General features: G+C 43.1%; 2 long non-coding RNA genes across 2 annotated transcripts in view; one reads left to right on the top strand and one right to left on the bottom strand.

The window, feature by feature from the left end:
* Positions 1 to 237, top strand: part of LOC103351265 (uncharacterized) — a 57,885-nt gene extending 57,648 nt beyond the window's left edge. The window contains exon 3 of the long non-coding RNA XR_007910280.2: positions 99 to 237. This is a non-coding gene — a long non-coding RNA (uncharacterized lncRNA). The remainder of the gene's footprint in view (positions 1 to 98) is intronic.
* Positions 238 to 2,717: 2,480 nt separating this feature from the next.
* The window catches only part of LOC138844606 (uncharacterized), a 37,337-nt gene continuing 22,800 nt past the window's right edge, over positions 2,718 to 17,254 (bottom strand). Inside the window, exons 2-3 of the long non-coding RNA XR_011380688.1 lie at positions 5,457 to 5,642; positions 2,718 to 4,483 (exon numbers count right to left, since the gene is read on the bottom strand). This is a non-coding gene — a long non-coding RNA (uncharacterized lncRNA). The remainder of the gene's footprint in view (positions 4,484 to 5,456; positions 5,643 to 17,254) is intronic.

Here is a 17,254-nt window from a genome sequence, read left to right as displayed (position 1 = left end):
AAAAAAGATCACATTTACAATATTAATTTTAAAAATGCATTTTGAACTAACTTAATAAGAAATGTACAAGTACTCATACATTTTTTGGATTATACAAGGAATATAAGAAAGACCTCAAAGATGGGCCTTGATGTTGGATACGAAGGCTTAACCAAATGAAGCTGTCCATTCTCCCTCAGCAAGTCCACAAATTTAATACAAGACCAATTAAAATACCCACAGGATTCTGAGGAAAACTACAAAATGTACTGACACCCTCTTGGAGAAGCAACATGGAAGAACGGACAGCAACGACCCCTTCTCTTTTATCAACTTGTAAGTGATCTTTCTTCTGCGTTTGACACTTACAGAATGACTGTGCTTGTGGTAAGGCGACTGCAAAGGGTACAGCAGAATCGCCGACAGCTTACAGATGGGGGACTTCCAGGGCCAGGCCTGGTTCTGAGCTCCACGCATTGGAATCGTTGCTTAGCCCATACATCCATTCATTCGTTCAGCCCCAGCAGGTTATCACCCTCACTTCATAGACAGGGGGATAAATAACTTGTCCAAGCTTCCTGAAGTCATAGACCTGAAGTTGGCATCCACTGAGTAACTAATAAAAAAGGAAAAGTCCCTTCTATACCCCCACTCCATTTCCTAGCCTCTGTGTATCTGGTTTACTTATATACATGGAAATCAGATGAAATGCTTCGTAAAATAGAATCAGCTAATATACACAGTGTCCTGCACTTTATCACTAAATGCTTCCTAGAGGGTTTCCCAGCGTCAACATATATAGAGCTGGCAGGTCGCTCAGGATATAGAAGTGCCGTAATTGAACTACGAATGTGCACTCAGGATGTGCCCTCGGTCCTCGCTGTGCTGCCTCTTTCCTCAATCAGCTCTCATTAATGCTGGCTGATTTCATTTCGGAGTTCATTTCCATCTTCTCTCATGTGCTGGATCCTGTACATTCTCAGTTGTCTCTTAAGAACTCTGAAGGGAGCGCTCCACGCGGGGCCCTCTCCCTTCAACAGTGATGGTGCAACTCAGTTTGTGAGCTGTATTTGCTCAATCCGTTCCTCGAGAACTATTCTTTTAGTTCTCAAACATCTCCCTCTCCCCCTCCCCCTTTTCCTCCCCCTCCCCCTCTCCCTCTCCCCTTCTCCCCTTCTCCCCTTCTCCCCTTCTCCCCCCTCCCCATCTCCCCATCTCCCCATCTCCCCATCTCCCCCTCTCCCCCTCTCCCTCTCTCCCTATCCCTACCCCATCTCTCTCTCTCTCTCTCTCTCTCTCTCTATCTCTCCCTCTCCCTCTCCCTGTCTCTCTCTCTCTCTCTCTCTCTCTCTCTCTCTCTCTATCTCTGTCTCTGTCTCTGTCTCTATCTCTATCTCTATCTCTTTCTCTTTCTCCTGCATATTATCTTCAGTTTCTCTTTCAGGACTCTCCGCTGGTTTTTATCCTCCAGGGTCATCATAAATGATTAATCACCACCATGAACAACTACTGTCTCATCCCTCTGAGCCAAGCTTCATGTCAAAGCCTCATCCTGTTCATCTCGTTTATGCCCCATAGCGATCCAGGCTAGAGAAGATAATGCAAGCATGAAAGTCTTGCTTTTCTCCAATTTCACACACAAAGAGAAACCCGGGGCACAGAGAGGTTAAGAAAGTTTCCTTAAAAAAGGAAAAAAAGAAATTATAAAGTTGCCAAAAACCTTGGCAACTGGATCTGGAACTGGAGCTGGATCTGGAACACTGCATCTAACGTTTGCACCCAGCCTCTTGCCACCCACCCTCTGCTGTCTCTCCTTCAGCCATCACCACTTTGCTTGCCTTGTGAACATGAAGATGTTCACGAGAAGAAATTCCATTCTCTCTGGATCTCCCTGTTCTGTCATTGCCTTGACACTGTCTCCGGCATTTCTCATTTGTTTGTTTTTTTGGCTTCACTTCCCCTCCTTCCCTCTCCGTGCATTTCATACTTCCACAGCTGGGAGCATTTATTTTATTTTATTTTTTTTATAAAGACTTTGGCTTTCCTCCTTCCTTTGAGTTTTCTTTGTATCATTTTTTAAACATGTCCCGCCATTCTCTTATCCCTTCCCAAGCCAGGAGGGCTTTCATCAACTTGATCATTCCTCTTACATATTTATTTCTTTTTGTTTGAAGAAATTTGGTCTTTTGCCATACACCTCTGCAAAATATCCCTGAATTTGATAAATTATCTTCAGTTTTTTCTTTATCATTAATAAAGTAGCTTTATTCCTTCAATGGCTCTTAAACTTTCTTGGTCCGGTGCCTTGTGGAGGGAAAGTTAGCATATGGGCTAAACAAGTAACTTTTAAGTTATCTGTTCTTATTGAAGGTTTTTAAATGTTTGGATTTGGGGGTCACTTTGATTTACTTCCAGTACTTTCACCTTTCCCAGAAATTCATTAAAAATTCCTTCTTGCTACTGTTGTTTCTAGAACTTTATGTAGGAAGTGAGAGTCGGTATTCTTTCTCCTTACCCCTTCCCAATGAATCCTGATAACCATGAAGATACCCCCACCCCCAAATCTAATCTATTTTTAACCTTCCAGATTGTACTCAAGGGTTTCAAATAGTTTGTGGAGAATGGAATGAAAAGATACATTTATTTTGGTGCAAAAAAATTAAAATCCATTCATATGAGGGGATATTTAAAAAGTTTGTGGCAAATGTATATTATGAAAAAACTATGCATGAATTAAGTTTTTTGAGTCAAAATAAAATTATTTTTTTAATTCTACTTTTCTGCAAACATCTTGAAGTAGACTCATATGTTTAAAATGAGGAAGAAAAGGAAGGAAGGAAGGGAGGAAAGGGGGTGGGAGAGAGAAAGGGTGGAGAGGAGGGAGGGAGGGAGCAAGCTGCCCTCGGGTCTCATTCTCTATTTCGATGAGGGTGCTGGAGCTCTTTTTCTAGGCCTTTCGATGATCATCTAGTTTCTTCTCTGTGTTTAGCCCTGGGTTTTCCCACTTCATCTCCTTGGCACTCCAGTGTATACTGACATTCCGTATTTGGGAGGCCGTGTGATACCCCGGAAAAGGTCAAAGTACTGGAGCAAGACAGAATCTAGCTCCGCCGTTTGCTCTCCTGCGTGACCCCGAGGCAGTCACTGAGTGTTCTCCAGACTATTGTCTGATCTTCCTGTAAGAAAATTTACCTTGTGCTTGCTGTAATTATCAGAGGAAATGAAGAAAAATGTATAGCACAGGGCCCGAGGGAAGCAGATGCTCTGCAAGTGGGCGCCGCTCTGATGGCTGCTGTCATCGTTATTGATTCTAGTGGCCTCTGGATTTCCATCCTGCTCCTTGGATTTGATTAGCTGGACTCCCCTGATTGTGTGTCCGTAGGTAGTTCTTTGGGTTTTCTCTGCCCTTTTGTCCCCTCTCTGCGATTCTTTGCATCCTACCTTTCACTTGTCAGGATTCGTTTTACAGGGCGACAGAAATCTATCCTCCTGTAAGTCTGACAGCTGCAAGTCTGATCCAAGTGGTAGCGGGGCCGTGCTTCCTCTGAGGGTGCTAGAGGAGGTTCTTCCTGCCTGTACCTACATCTGATAGTTGCCGACAATGTGTGGTGTCCTGGGCTTGCAGACGCATTGAGAATTGCAATCTCTGCCTCCATCCACCTGCACCATTCCCCCTCTGTGGGTCTGCATCTCTTCTTGTTCGGATGCTAGCGATTGGATTTAGTGCTGCAGTAAGCCAGCATGACGTCTCCTTACTTTGATTATATCTGCAAAGACCCTATTTCCAAGCCCCCCCCCCCCCAAAAAAAAGTCATATTCACAAATCCTTGGGATCAGAATTTCAAGATTCTGGGGGTGGGGGAGTGCTGGCACAATTTAACCCACAATACAAGGTGAATGATATGGGATAAATTAACATAACATGAATTGGGGGTGACAGGAAGACCACAGCACCAGGTTCCCAAGTTATTCAAGAATCACACATCTGTCTACCTCTCTGCCACACTGGCCTTTCCTGCTGCATGTGTCATTACGAGGACCAGAGCTGAGGTTTGATGAAGGGGGTCCAATCAGAAGACACAGGCTTAGTGACAAACATTTGCTGTACTGGAGAGAGACACTGTAACTTGTCAGTTAGCCTACTGAGCGGCTATGGGCAGTGGCCACCAGGGGCAGGATGCTGCACGTATATACTAAGCATATGTTTACTGCTTAATTATGAGTTTCATGCATTCCATTTGTTTTCTTGTACAGCAATGTTGAATATCCCCCCACAATACAGAAAACACACATTATAAGCATTTAAATAATGGAAAAACATTGATGAAGACCATATTCTGTACCACCAGCATATTACAGACACCAACTAGTAACCTACTCAACAGGTCTAGGAGGAGGTGGTTGTTACTGGATTGAATCATAAAGTGATTCGCAAGAAACCAAGAAGATACTGGTAGCTGGCAATGGGGTGCTGTTGAATCAACAGGGTTGGTAGCGATGTTGCCTAAAGTGATAAACAGGAAATGAACCGAATTAATGTATTGGCTAAGGAGATGTTCAGGAAGAATATTACAAGAGTTGTCTGATTTTTTTCCTCTCTCTATCATGAAAATTGAGAGGAGATAAAGAGCTGATAAAAAATAAACAAACAAATGGAAACAAGTCAGAGCTTCCTGGATTTGACGATAAAGTTAATTCTCATTCCTGGATCCACCATATGGCAAATAATTCTCAAGGAAGGACCCAGGGCAAAGATCAAACCCACGATGTCACCCTCAGATCCTTCGTTATGACTCAGAAAAGTTAGGGCAGTGCCTGGAACTTCTCAGAAGCTGCTCTAAGGCTCTCAAGGCTGCCTCTTGACCGCTCATTCAGCACAAGGCTTCTGAGTCTAGAAAGGACGTTTGTGCCACAGGAGCCTCACAGGGAGCCCAAGAAGGAAAGGACTTCTCTCAAAGAGATTTGCCCATTGTGGCTTTCACCTAATGGAGTAAACCCCAATAAAATTTATTTGAAATCCAGATGCTTCTATGAGAATTGTTCTAGAGGAACTCGCTGCTCGCTTGGCCTTCAGAGAGGAAACTTGGTCTGTAAAGGGGAAGATGGGGTGGGGGCGTTAGGAGAGCCGCCCGCATGTTGCATGTGGGGGGAATGGAAATGCTTTGTGGGCAAAGGGCTGACCCTTGTGCCTTTAGGACATGACCCCACGCTTCCTCAACACCTTCCCTATTGAGAGGTTTGGACAGCCCCATGTCGATTCCTTTTGAAACTGTGCACTGCGGCTACCTGACCAATGGAATATCACATGTGACAGTCTCTGGGCCAACCTCTTACTTTTGGTCTCCAGAGATGCTTGGAACCCAGCCACCATGGTTTAGGGAAGCCCCAGAAGCCTACGGGAAAGCCCACATTGAGGTTGTGAATCCCTGGTCCAAAGCCCTAGCTGAGTCCCGAGGCAAGGGTTAGTACCAACTTACCATTATGTACGTGGATCCTGCAGTCCCGACATGGGGTCGCTCCGGTGAACAGCACACGGAGCACTTGTGAGTTGTTCTTGCCAAGCCCTGCCCAAATGGCAGACTCATGAACAAAACAAATGACTGTTGCCTTAAGCCACTCAATTTGCGGTGATTTGTTATGTAGGAATAGAAAAGCAGCATGCCCTGTTTTGTAGAGGAGAAAATTGAGAAATAGAGGGATTGATTAGCTTTGCTCAAGGTCACATAGCTAGCAAGAGACAAACTCATGTGCTCTAGGCTTTAACCTCTACACTACAGCACTTCTCCATGCCAATGCCATCTCCACCAGCGGTCTTCCAGATGTTATTTGCTTTCTTCTGAAGACCGCCTGCAGGCAAGGGTGCACTTCTGCGTGTGTAATTGACATCCTGGTTTACCTGGGTCTGTGAAGCTGGGCCCTGGACCCACTCCCAGTGCTGGCAGAATTCCTCCTTCAAGCCTGCAAGGCTGAAAGCCAGACCCCGGAGCTGGGTGGATCAATTCCATCGTGAGCACACACAAGGCTGCACAATGCGGCTGGAAGCCAGCACCTTTTCTGGCCTACAGGTTGGCACGGTCTTCAAATTAAAAAAAAAATCCTTTTTCCTATGATGTGTATTCATGCATCTTTTGTTTGTCTCTTGAGATACAAAATCCCCGCTAGATTTTTCCTTTGCATTTGTTAGTTTCTTATTATCCCACCTGTTTTACTCTCTGACCTCTCCGTTCTCACTCTCAAATCCTAAATGTACCTCCTTTGTCTTTCTCATTTTCTTCCTTTTACAGCCTGCGGAGTCTTCCCTGCAATCACTGGCAGATGTTCCTGGCTCCGTTGCTCTTTCGTGCTCACCAGCCCAGCTGTGTAGGCCTCTTCTTGCTTTGATATGGATTGGACCTCTTTGCACAAAAGTGCTTTAGTTTTGTCATCATAACAATCACATAAAATTTTGTTTCCAAAGGATATAGCGCTATTATTCTTTTAAGATACCTAAATGATTTCTGTGCACATTGCCTCATTGTTTGCATTTATCTATCACACAATTACCTCTTTAACTACAAGGTACTTCAAAATGTATACGGAAAATGGAATGAAAAGGTAAGTTTATTTTGGTGCATTTTTGAAATCCATGCATACTTTTTTCATAATATGCATCTTCCATGAAGATCCCTCGTATATGAATCCATTCATCTGTCCATCCATCCATCCATCATTTTCCATTCATCCACCCACCCCTCTCACATTCATCTTTCTATCTTTTTGGCTATTTCATTTCACCCTTCCCGTCTCTAATTGGAAAGGCTATAGTGAGGCCTTTACCACCCCTTGCTATCATTCTCTTTCTCACGTATGAACAGCAGGTGTATATTTCAAAGGCATTGTTGCTTTCCCTACGACATTTAGAACAGCTCAGTGTCTGTTTAAATGGAGTGCAGATTGCTCCTTTTCATTGTCGTCAGTTTTGAAGAAGGAGACCTTTAGCCTTGGCCTGCTACACGGAATTGGCACAAAATTCTTTTGTAGGCCTTGAGTCTTTTTTTTTTTTTTTTTTTTTTTACTATGCTGCAAACAATTCAAACTCTGTGCGTACTTCAGAAGTTGCATGAACTTCAAAGGGTCCGTGGAAAATGTGTATTAGGAAAAACTAGGCATAGATTTCAATAAACATTTTGTACCAAAATAAACTTCTCTTTTAATTCTAGTTTTCCATGAACTTTTTTTGCCTTTAATTTCTAAATAAATTTATTGTTTGTTTATTTACTGCTTATTTTGTTTTATTTTTAGAATTTTAATTAGTTTTAACAGATCCAGTGTGCTTTGTAGATACAGTTCTAAGAACGTAATGATATATTCTTCCTTCTGATTTCAGACGAGATCAGACATGTTCAGGATAGTATGGCCGTAGACAGAACACAACGATATGTCCTTCCCCCTCCCTCCACCTCTTCCTCTCCCACCCTCCTGCCTTCTTCCTTTCTGGGATAGCCTATTTTAAATTTACATTCCAGTAAAGAAACTTAATACTTCACCAAATAAGAAGTTTAACAAGTAAAAAGCAGAAAGACCTTAGTTTAGTGGGAATATAGACAGTGGCTAGAGACAACAATTGAATGGAAAAATGACCATTCCCCACATATGCAGTAGATTTTAAGGCAACCACAGATCATTAAAGCTATAGTAGTATAATACTCTTAACCATTGGTTTGACAAAGGTATAAAATGAAGTTTTACAAAGCTGTACTTGCAACAATACTGATCCACACAGATATTTCTTTAGCCTTCCCTTCCTTCCTTCCTTCCTTCCTCCCTCCCTCCCTCCCTCCCTCCCTCCCTCCCTTCCTTCCTTCCTTCTTTCCTTCCTTCCTTCCATTTTAGCTCCCACATGTAAGAGAGAACATGCAGTATTTGTCTTTCTGGGTCCCCTTATTTCATTCAACATGATATCTTCCAAATGTGTCCATTTTGCTGCCAATGGTGGAATTTCATTCTTTTTTATAACTGGATGGAATTATGTTGTATGTTTACACCACATTTTATTTACCCATTCATCTGATGATGGACATGTTGGCTGATTCCAGATTTTGTCTATTGTGAACAGTGCTGCTATAATCATGGTGGTGCAGGTATCACTTTGCTCCACTGTGTTCAAGTCTTTTGGGTATATACCCAGTAGTGGGATTGCTGGATCACATTGCAAGTCTATGTATAGCTTTTAAAGAAATCTCCACATTGTTTTCTACAGTAGCTGCACTAATTTACATTCCTCCAACAGTGTGTAAGTTCCTTTTTGTCCACATCCTTTCCAGTATTTGTTACTCTCTTTGTTTTGGATTTTAGCCATTCTGATGGAGTGAGGTAGTATCACATTGTGGCTTTGATTTGCTTGAAGGCTAGTGATGTTCAGAATTTTTTTTCTTATATTCATTGGCCATTTGTATTCTTATTTATTTGAAAAAGAGAGAGAGAGAGAGAGAGAGAGAGAGGTCTTCCACCCACTGGTTGACTCTCCAGATGACCACAGTGGAAAGAGCTGAGCTGATCTGAAGCCAGGAGCCAGGAACTTCTTCCAGGTCTTCCGTGTGGGTACAGGCTCCAAGGACTTGGGCCATCTTCTGCTTTCCCAGGCCACAGCAGAGAGCTGGATGGGAAATGGAGCATCTGGGACTCAAACTGGTGGCATGTGAGATGCTGGCGCTGCAGGCTAGGGCTTTAACCCACTGTACCATAGCGCCAGCCCTTTGTATTCTTCTTTTTGAAAACTATATATTGAAGTCCTTTGCCCATTTCTCAACTGGATTGGTTATTTTTTTGTCAAGTTTTTTAAGCTGCTGATATATTCAGGATATTTATCCTTTGTCAGTTGGTTTGCAAATATTTTTTCGCATCCTGTTGGATGTATCGTCTCTCTATTGGTCATTTCCTTTGCGGTGCTAGAGCTTCTGAGTTTGATACAGTCCCATTTGTTTCCTGTGCTTTGGGGGTCTTGTCCAAGAAGTCATCCCCTACACCAATGTCTTAGAGTGTTTCCCCTACATTTTCTTCCAGCAACTTCACAGTCTCAGGTCTTAAATTTAGATCTTTGATACATCTTGAGTTGATTTTTATATGTGGTGAGAGGTATGGATCTAATTTCATTTTTCTACATTTAAATCCAGTTTTGCCAGCACCATTTTGTTGAAGAGATTGCCCTTACTCCACTTATGATCTGAGCACTTTTGTCAAAACTCTGTTGGCTCTATGTGTGTGGGGCAATTTCTAGGCTTTATATTCTGATCCATTGGTCTATGTATCTTTTTTTTTCACTAGTACCGCATTGTTTTAGTTACTATAACTTTGTAGTATGCTTTGAAGTCAGGTATTATGATGCCTCCAGCTTCATTTTTCTCAGTCATATTTTCTTATTCAATAGCTTTGGCTATTCTGGGTCTTTTGTAATTCCATATGAATTTCAGGGTGGATTTTTCTAGCTTTATAAAGAGTGTCATTGATATTTTGATAGGGATTGCACTGAATGTGCAGAATGCTTTAGGTAGTATAGACATTTTAATGATATTGAGTTTTCTAATCCATGTACAAAGAATATCTTTCCATTATTGTGTGTCCTTGATGGTTTGATAATTGTCGCTGTAAAGATGTTTCACTTCCTTGGTTAAATATATTCCTTTTGGTGGCTATTGTGAATGGGATTTATTTTTCTGTGAGTTCATCATTAGCACACAAAAAAGCTACTGTTTTTTGTAGGTTTATTTTGTAATCTACAACTTTACTGAATTGGTTTATTGATTCTAACAGGTTTTTTTTGGTGGAATAGTTAGATTTTTCCACATAGAACATCACGTTCATGTTATCTGCAAACATGGATAATCTGACGTCCACTTTTCCAATTTTGATGCCGTTTATTTCTTTTTCCTCCATGATTCCTTTTGCTAAAATTTTCAGTACTATATTGAATGAAACTGGTGAAAGAGGACATCCTTGTTTTGTTCCATATCTCAGGGGAAATGCTTTGAGCTTTTCCCCTTTCAGAATAACATTGGCTGTTGGCTTGTCGTATACAGCCCTTATAATTTTGAAGAATGTTCTTATATACCTAATTTGTGGAGAGTATTTATCATGAAGGGATTTTGAATCTTATCAAATGTTTTCCATACATCTACTGAGATGACTATATGGTTTTTCTTCATTCTATTGATGTGATTTTTCATGGTTATTGATTGTAAATGTTGGACCACCTTTGCATTTCTGGGATACATCCCACTTGATCATCATATATAATCTTTTGGTGTGGTTTTGGATTTGATTTGCAAATATTTTATTGAGGATATTCGTGTCTATGTTTATTAAGGATATAGGTCTGTAGCTTTCTTTTCACTCTCATCTTTGGTTTTGGTATCAAAGTAATGGTAGCCTCATAGAAAGAGCTTGGCAGAGTTCGATCCTGTTCAATATTTTGGAATAGCTTGAAGAATATTGGAAGTACTTCCTCTTTGAATGTTTTGTAGAATTCAGTAATAAAGCCATAAGGTCCCAGATTTTTTTCTTTTAAAGATTTATTTATTTGAAAGTCAGAGTTACACAGAGAGAATTAGAGGCAGAGAGTGGTCTTCCATCCGCTGGTTCACTCCCCAGTTGGCTGCAATGGCTGGAGCTGCGCCAAGCCAGGAGCCTCTTCCGGGTCTCCCATGCGGGTGCAGGGGCCCATCTTCTACTGCTTTCCCAGGCCATAGCAGAGAGCTGGATCAGAAGTGGAGCAGCCGGGTCTTGAACCAGCGGCCATGTGGGATGCCGGCGCTTCAGCCCAGGGTATAAAACCCTCTGGGCCACAGCGTCTGCCCCTATTTGGTTCTTCTTAATGTGATCCATCTCCTCTGGAATGTTTTCATTCATGTCACTCACAGATTTTGTCATTTCTTTAGTCTGTTTATCTGTATTCTCTTGCATCTCCTTGAGTTTCCTTACAAATGTTGTGTATTCTGTATCTGCCATTTCGTAGATTTCCTCCAGTTCAGGATCTAATTCTGGAGGAGTGTTGTGTTCTTTTGGAGGCATCCTACTACCTTCCTTCTTCATGTCCCCAGTGTGCCTATGTTGATACCTGTCCCTCTGCTGAACCTGTCCCCTCTTCTTTATGGAGGTTTTATTGGAAAAGAGTTTATGCTTTAGCTGGAATGCAGGGTATCACTTAGGTTGTTGCTTTTACTTCGGTTCTTAATGAGCCCAGGAGCGTAGTCTCTGAATGATTTCTTTTGTCTTGATCAATGCCAGTTGTGTCCGTAAGTGACACAGTGGTCTGCTCTGCTACAGTTCATAGTGATACAAGTGTGGCTAGGACAATCCCAAAGGGACAAATACCACTTGTTCTCCTTGATAGGTGACAACTAACTGAGCACCAAAAAGGAAACCTGTTAAAGTGAAATGAACACTATGAGAAACAGTGACTTGATCAGCCCTCACCCTGACTGTTGATGAGCAACTTAATATGTTATCCCTCTTAGTATTTTTTTTGTTTGTTCTACTTAATACTTTTGGTTGAATACTGTAATCAATACACAATTCTTCTTAAGTGCTGAAACTTAACTGAAAAGTGATTGCTGTTAAATGTAAGAGTGGGAATAAGAGAGGGAAGAGATGTGCAATTCAGGACATGCTCAAGCTGACTTACCTCAAACGGTAGAGTTAGAAACATACCAGGGGATTCGAATTCAATCCCATCAAGGTGGCATGTACCAATGCCATCTCACTAGTCCAAGTGATCAATTTCTGTTCACAATTGATCATAATGATAGGACTAAGAACCCAAGGGATCACAGAAACAAGAATAGTGTCTGCAAATACTAGCTGATAGAATGAAAAAGGGAGAGAATGATCCAACATGGGAAATGAGATACACAGCAGACCCATAGAATGGCAGATGTCCTAAACAACACTCTGGCCTCAGAATCAGCCCTTAAGGCATGCAGATCCAGCTGAAAAGCCCATGAGAGTATTTCAGGCATGGAAAGCCAAGACACTCTGGGGAAAAAGAAAACCTAAATGAAAGATCTCTGCGAGTGAGATCCCAGTGGAAAAAATGGGTCATCAAAGAAGGAGGTACCTTTCTCTGAAGGGAGGAGAGAACTTCCACTTTGACCATGGCCTTGTCTAAATATGATCAGAGTCAGTGAACTCAGGGGCTTCCATAGCCTTGACAGCTCATGACAAGAGCCTAGGGTGATTACTGACACCATAAACAAGAGTGTCAATTTGTTAAGTCAACATCAGGAGTCACTGTGCACCTACTCCTCATGTAGGATCTTTGTCCTTAGTGTGCTGTACATTGAGATTTAATGCTATAACTAGTACTCAAACAGTATTTTTCACTTTATGTTTCTGTGTGGGAGCAAACTGCTGAAATCTTTACTTAATGTGTGCTAAACTGATCTTCTGTATATAAAGAGAATTGAAAATGAATCTTAATGTGAATGGAAGGGGGGAGGGAGTGGGAAAGGGGAGGGTTGCGGGTGGGAGGGACATTTGTGGGGGGGAAGCCATTGTAATCCATAAGCTGTACTTTGGAAATTTATATTCATTAAATAAAGTTTGAAAGCAAAAAAAAAAAAAACAAACAAACAAACAAAAAAAAACAAGTGTGGCTAGGAGATGAATAAGGGTTCTCTTGGGTGTGTATCTTTGGCTCATAGATGGTTCAGTGTCAGTTTCCCTGGTGAATATGATACCCAGGGCCTTGTTCGTGGTGCTGAGGGAGACAAGGGTGGCTGCCCCCTTGTCCTACTGGCAAGCCTGAGTGGTGCTGGGGCTCGTGGCACCGATTGCTGTGGCTCTAGGGCTGTGTGATACAGGTGGACCCTTCCTCAGGTCCTGCTAGGAGTCCACTAGTGCTGTGAGCTATAACACCAACAGGCCTAGTTGTCGTGACTAGGAAGGTATACAGAGTGACTGCAAGGTGTTCAGGAGATTTGCCTCTGAGACTTCAAGTCCAGAGCGGTGGAATGCAGGTAAGTTTTTCCGTGTGTCCACTGGGTAGATGCCAGTGGCACTGAGAATTTAGAATGAATTGCTACTGTCCTGGTGTTTCAGGGTATAGTGGGGTCATTACCCAGATCTCCCAGGGTGGGAGTGATTCTTTTTTTTTATGGGCTGCTTCTTGTGTTAGCCCCAGACGCTCAGGCAAATTCCCCTGGCTCACGTGGAGTACATAAGCACAGCTCTGGGCTAATGCTCAAAAACTCCCACAGCTGCAGGCGGCAGGGCGGCCGTCCTCTGCTCCACACATTGCCCTGACTCTGACCACAACGCTGGGAGGAGCAGAATCGAGGTGCACGGTGTGGCTTTTTGCTGCTGAATGCGGCAGTCTGCGCAGACTGGGGAGGAGAGGTAAGGAAAGCACCATGGCTCCAGGCTGAAGGAAAAGTCAGTGGGTAATTGTGGAATCCCCTCTTAGCTAAAACTGAGCGGCAGGGCGTGTGGCACCTCCTACCTCGAGGGGGTGAGATGGCGGCTCACAGCAGGCAGCTGGCTGCACCGCGCGGTTGGCTACAGAGGTATCTCTGTCTTTTCTCCTCTTGTCCCACAAACCCTTTGTTCTCTTCCTTGTTTTTTGTTTGTTTGTTTTTCACTTCTTCTCCAAAAATTTCCATCAGTCAGATCCCTGGGAATGTAGCCCTTCCTTTGTTTTTTTTCCCTATCCCGGAGCTTAAGTTAGTGTGCCTACACCTTCTTCAGCCATCTTGGATCTCTCCAAGAACTTTTTGAAGGACCCTCCTATTAACTTATCTACTGTCAGTTATTTTCAACTCCTTGCCCTCAACAAAATACATGACCACTTCATGCTCGCACCTTTCCTGTGTTGTATTAACAGCCTGTGTAATAAATGTGCCCAAAATGCAGATACGCACTCCTAACTCTTTCTAGTGCAGTGACCCATTTAAGACCACTCAAAACGCTTACAGTTCTTTTAGTTTTACTTTGAGATTGTTGCATTCAACTTATTTATTATTTGGTACGACACATTTCCCTCACTTTCTGACTTTTGGGGTTCCTACAGCATTCTTTTTAAGATAGAGATAGCATATTTTGAAATTACAACACAACATGAACTTTCCATGAACTTTTAAAAGCCCTCTCATATAGTTATATAGCTCTTCTTTTGTTCTTAATGTAGGTCGGTATTGACTAACCCACTGAAACACCTGCATTTCTCTTAGGAAAGCTGTGTGAATTCTTTCCCAAGAGAAAGGGGACTGAGTTGTAAATACTTCATGTTAGCAGTTTAATACACCACTGAGAGAGAGATGCATGGGGGCAATCCGCCCTACCCGGTCCCAGGGGACTAGACACATGCCCAAGAGTAAGACTGGGAGGCTTGTGGCTTCTCTGCTTCCAGCTTGCTTCCTGGAAGTAGAGAAGCACCTGCAGTCTACTATATTGATAACGAAGCTGGAATCAATAGGCAGCTTTATTAATTTATTGCAGGTGGAGCTACTTCTGCCTCTGGGCATTCCTGTGCTCAAGTGGAGCTTTTGCCAAAAAACCAGAGCTGGCTTAATCTCCTCTTTCCTCATTAAACGCCCAGCTTTGGTTCCTCACAGATCTTACGGTTCTTGGCTGTGTGCTCTTGCTCCCCAGTTTTGTCTCGCTACCATATGGCTTTTGACAAAGTCAGACCACAGCTCCAACCTAAACAGTTGAACATTATCAAAAGCCCAGCCCCCTGAGGAAACAGCCACCCCTATTTATTCCTGTAGGTCATATAGCTTCCAGTGGAAATAGGATGAGAAGTCAGCGTGGACAGATGAGTGAAGGATCTAGGTGGGGGTGGAGAAGAGGGGCCAGTTTAACAGACAAGATGTGGCGGACTCTGAGTAATATTTTCCAAGGCCAAGAAAAACACTTTGCTCGAATGTATTTCTTTCTAAGGATGAGGAACTTTCACCTGGAGTGAAAGAAAGGAGGATCCAAAGTCTGGTCTCCATTAGTGCGATTTAGAACACGCAGAGTGCTTTCCATATTGTTTCCACGACTGACAGTGGGTATCTAGGGCATCGCTGGATCTCACACATGTACACATGGGGCTGTGAATGTTGGAATCCCCAGGGCTGGGACAGGGATGGTCGCTTGCCTACAGTGGGGCTCTGTGTGGCAAACCTCTTCCAACTTCATGCTATTTTTGGCCTGCAACCTCCTTCCGGGAAAGTTGGATGACTATCTAAGGAAAAGTGAGAGAGGGCCAAAATGTAAGGAATCAAATATTGCCCCACCCCCCAAACACACACACATCAAGTTTCACTTTTCTAATAAGATCTAGAAAACTAGAAGCAACGTTTAAATGTTTCCACCAAGATCCATAAGAAGCTGGGAGTCATTAGGAAGACGAATCAAATGACAGCCAGAGACCAAGCAGGCCAGGTGCATCTTTTTTAGGTCTTCTAATGAAGAAGCAAAATGATCCATCCACCCAGTGTGTGATTTCGTGAACAGAAGACTCAGCCCTAAGTAAATATGAGGTTCACAAAAGCCAAGAGCAGAGTAAACCAGCTGAGAAAAGCAATTTTGTGTCTTAAATCCCCTGATGGATTTGAAGTTGAGAAGGGACAATGTGCCCTAAGAACAAGTCCTTTTGTTCTGGGTCATAACTTACTTTTCCTGCAGCCAATGATAATAGACTACTTCCTGATTAGCTGAGGATTAGAACAGCATTATATTTGCTGCTCATTTAAAGGTGTGGAGATCAGTAAGCAAAGGAGTAGGCATTCTCAAAGTTACTTTTAAAAGCCCAAGTCTCGGAGCCGATGCTGTGGTGCAGCAGGTTAACGCCCTGGCCTGAAGCGCCGGCATCCCATATGGGCGCCGGTTCTTGTCCCGGCTGCTCCTCTTCCCATCCAGCTCTCTGCTGTGGCCTGGGAAAGCAGTAGAAGATGGGCCAAGTCCTTGGGCCCCTGCACCCACGAGGGAGACCCGAAGGAGGCTCCTGGCTTTGAATCGGTGCAGCTCTGGCCTTTGCAGCCATCTGGGGAGTGAACCAGCGGATGGAAGACCTCTCTCTCTGTCTTTACCTCTCTCTGTAACTCTGTCTTTCAAATAAATAATAAAATAAATCTTAAAAAAAAAGCCCAAGTCTCAAGCAGTCTACATGTCCTTTAGCTCAGGCCCTCTCTGATTAGAAACCTGCAGTGGCTCCTGTCTCTCCTGGACTGCACTGGCCTAATATCCCATTCTAACCGCTTTTCCCGATTAACTCTCTTCCCTTCGAGTGCTACACACACTGGTCTTCAGACAGCTCATGGAAAATGTGTATTACGAAAACTCTGCATGGATTCCAAGATTTTTGCACCCAAATAAACTTATCTTTTAATGCCATTTTCCCAGACATTTTGGAATCTCCTTGTATCTAAGCCTCATTGACTTGCTCCTTTTAAAAAAATATTTATTTATTTATTTGAAAGAGAGAAAGAGCTTCCACCTGCAGGCTCACTCCCCAGATGACTGCAACAGCTAGAGCTGGGCCAAGCTGAAGCCAGGAACTAGAAGCTTCTTCAGGATGTCCCACATGTGTGGCAGGGATCCAAGGACTTAGGCCATCTTGCGCTGCTTTTTGCAGACCATTGTCAGAGGGCTGGATCAGAAGTGGAGCAGCGGGGACATGAACCCATGCCCGTGTGGGATACCAGCATTTGCGGGTGGTGGCTCTAGCCACTGCACCACAATGCCAGCCCCACCTACTTGCTGTTCTCCCCAAATGCAAGGAATTCTCCGGATGCTGGATTCTACTTGTTTTCCCTGTCAAGGTAGAATGTCCTGCCCCTCTCGAATGTGTAGCTGCTCCTCTTCCCTTTACAAACCGACCCAACATCATTACTTCTGCGCAGCTTTCTCTTTCGGGTCCATCCGGTCTAAAGTCCAGCACAGTGGGTGAGGGCCAGGCTCGGCTAGAGTCATTCGGGGGCGGATCTGAGTTCTTTCTCCTTTCCTCACTGGTGCCCTGGAAAGGTGCTTAGTCTCTTTCTGAGCTTTTCAGCTGCTCCTCTGTAAAATGAGTTATGAATTTAGAACCAATGAATGGGATTGTTAGGATTGGAGTATACAAAATGAGTATCATATGAAGAATTTAAGTTCCAGGAATAAAGGGAGCTTCTGCTCCATGTTCAAGGATACTTCAAAACTCTTGTGGAAATGAAATTAAAGGATAAGAATATTTTAGTATGAAAAATTTTAAAAGCCATTTGTAAAGAGATCATCAAACAGTTCATGGGAAATGCATATTACAGTGAAACTATGGATT

This window comes from Oryctolagus cuniculus, chromosome 12 (assembly GCF_964237555.1).
Source record: "Oryctolagus cuniculus chromosome 12, mOryCun1.1, whole genome shotgun sequence".
In the NCBI taxonomy this organism is placed as follows: domain Eukaryota; kingdom Metazoa; phylum Chordata; class Mammalia; order Lagomorpha; family Leporidae; genus Oryctolagus; species Oryctolagus cuniculus.
This window is presented reverse-complemented; position numbering and strand designations above follow the sequence as displayed.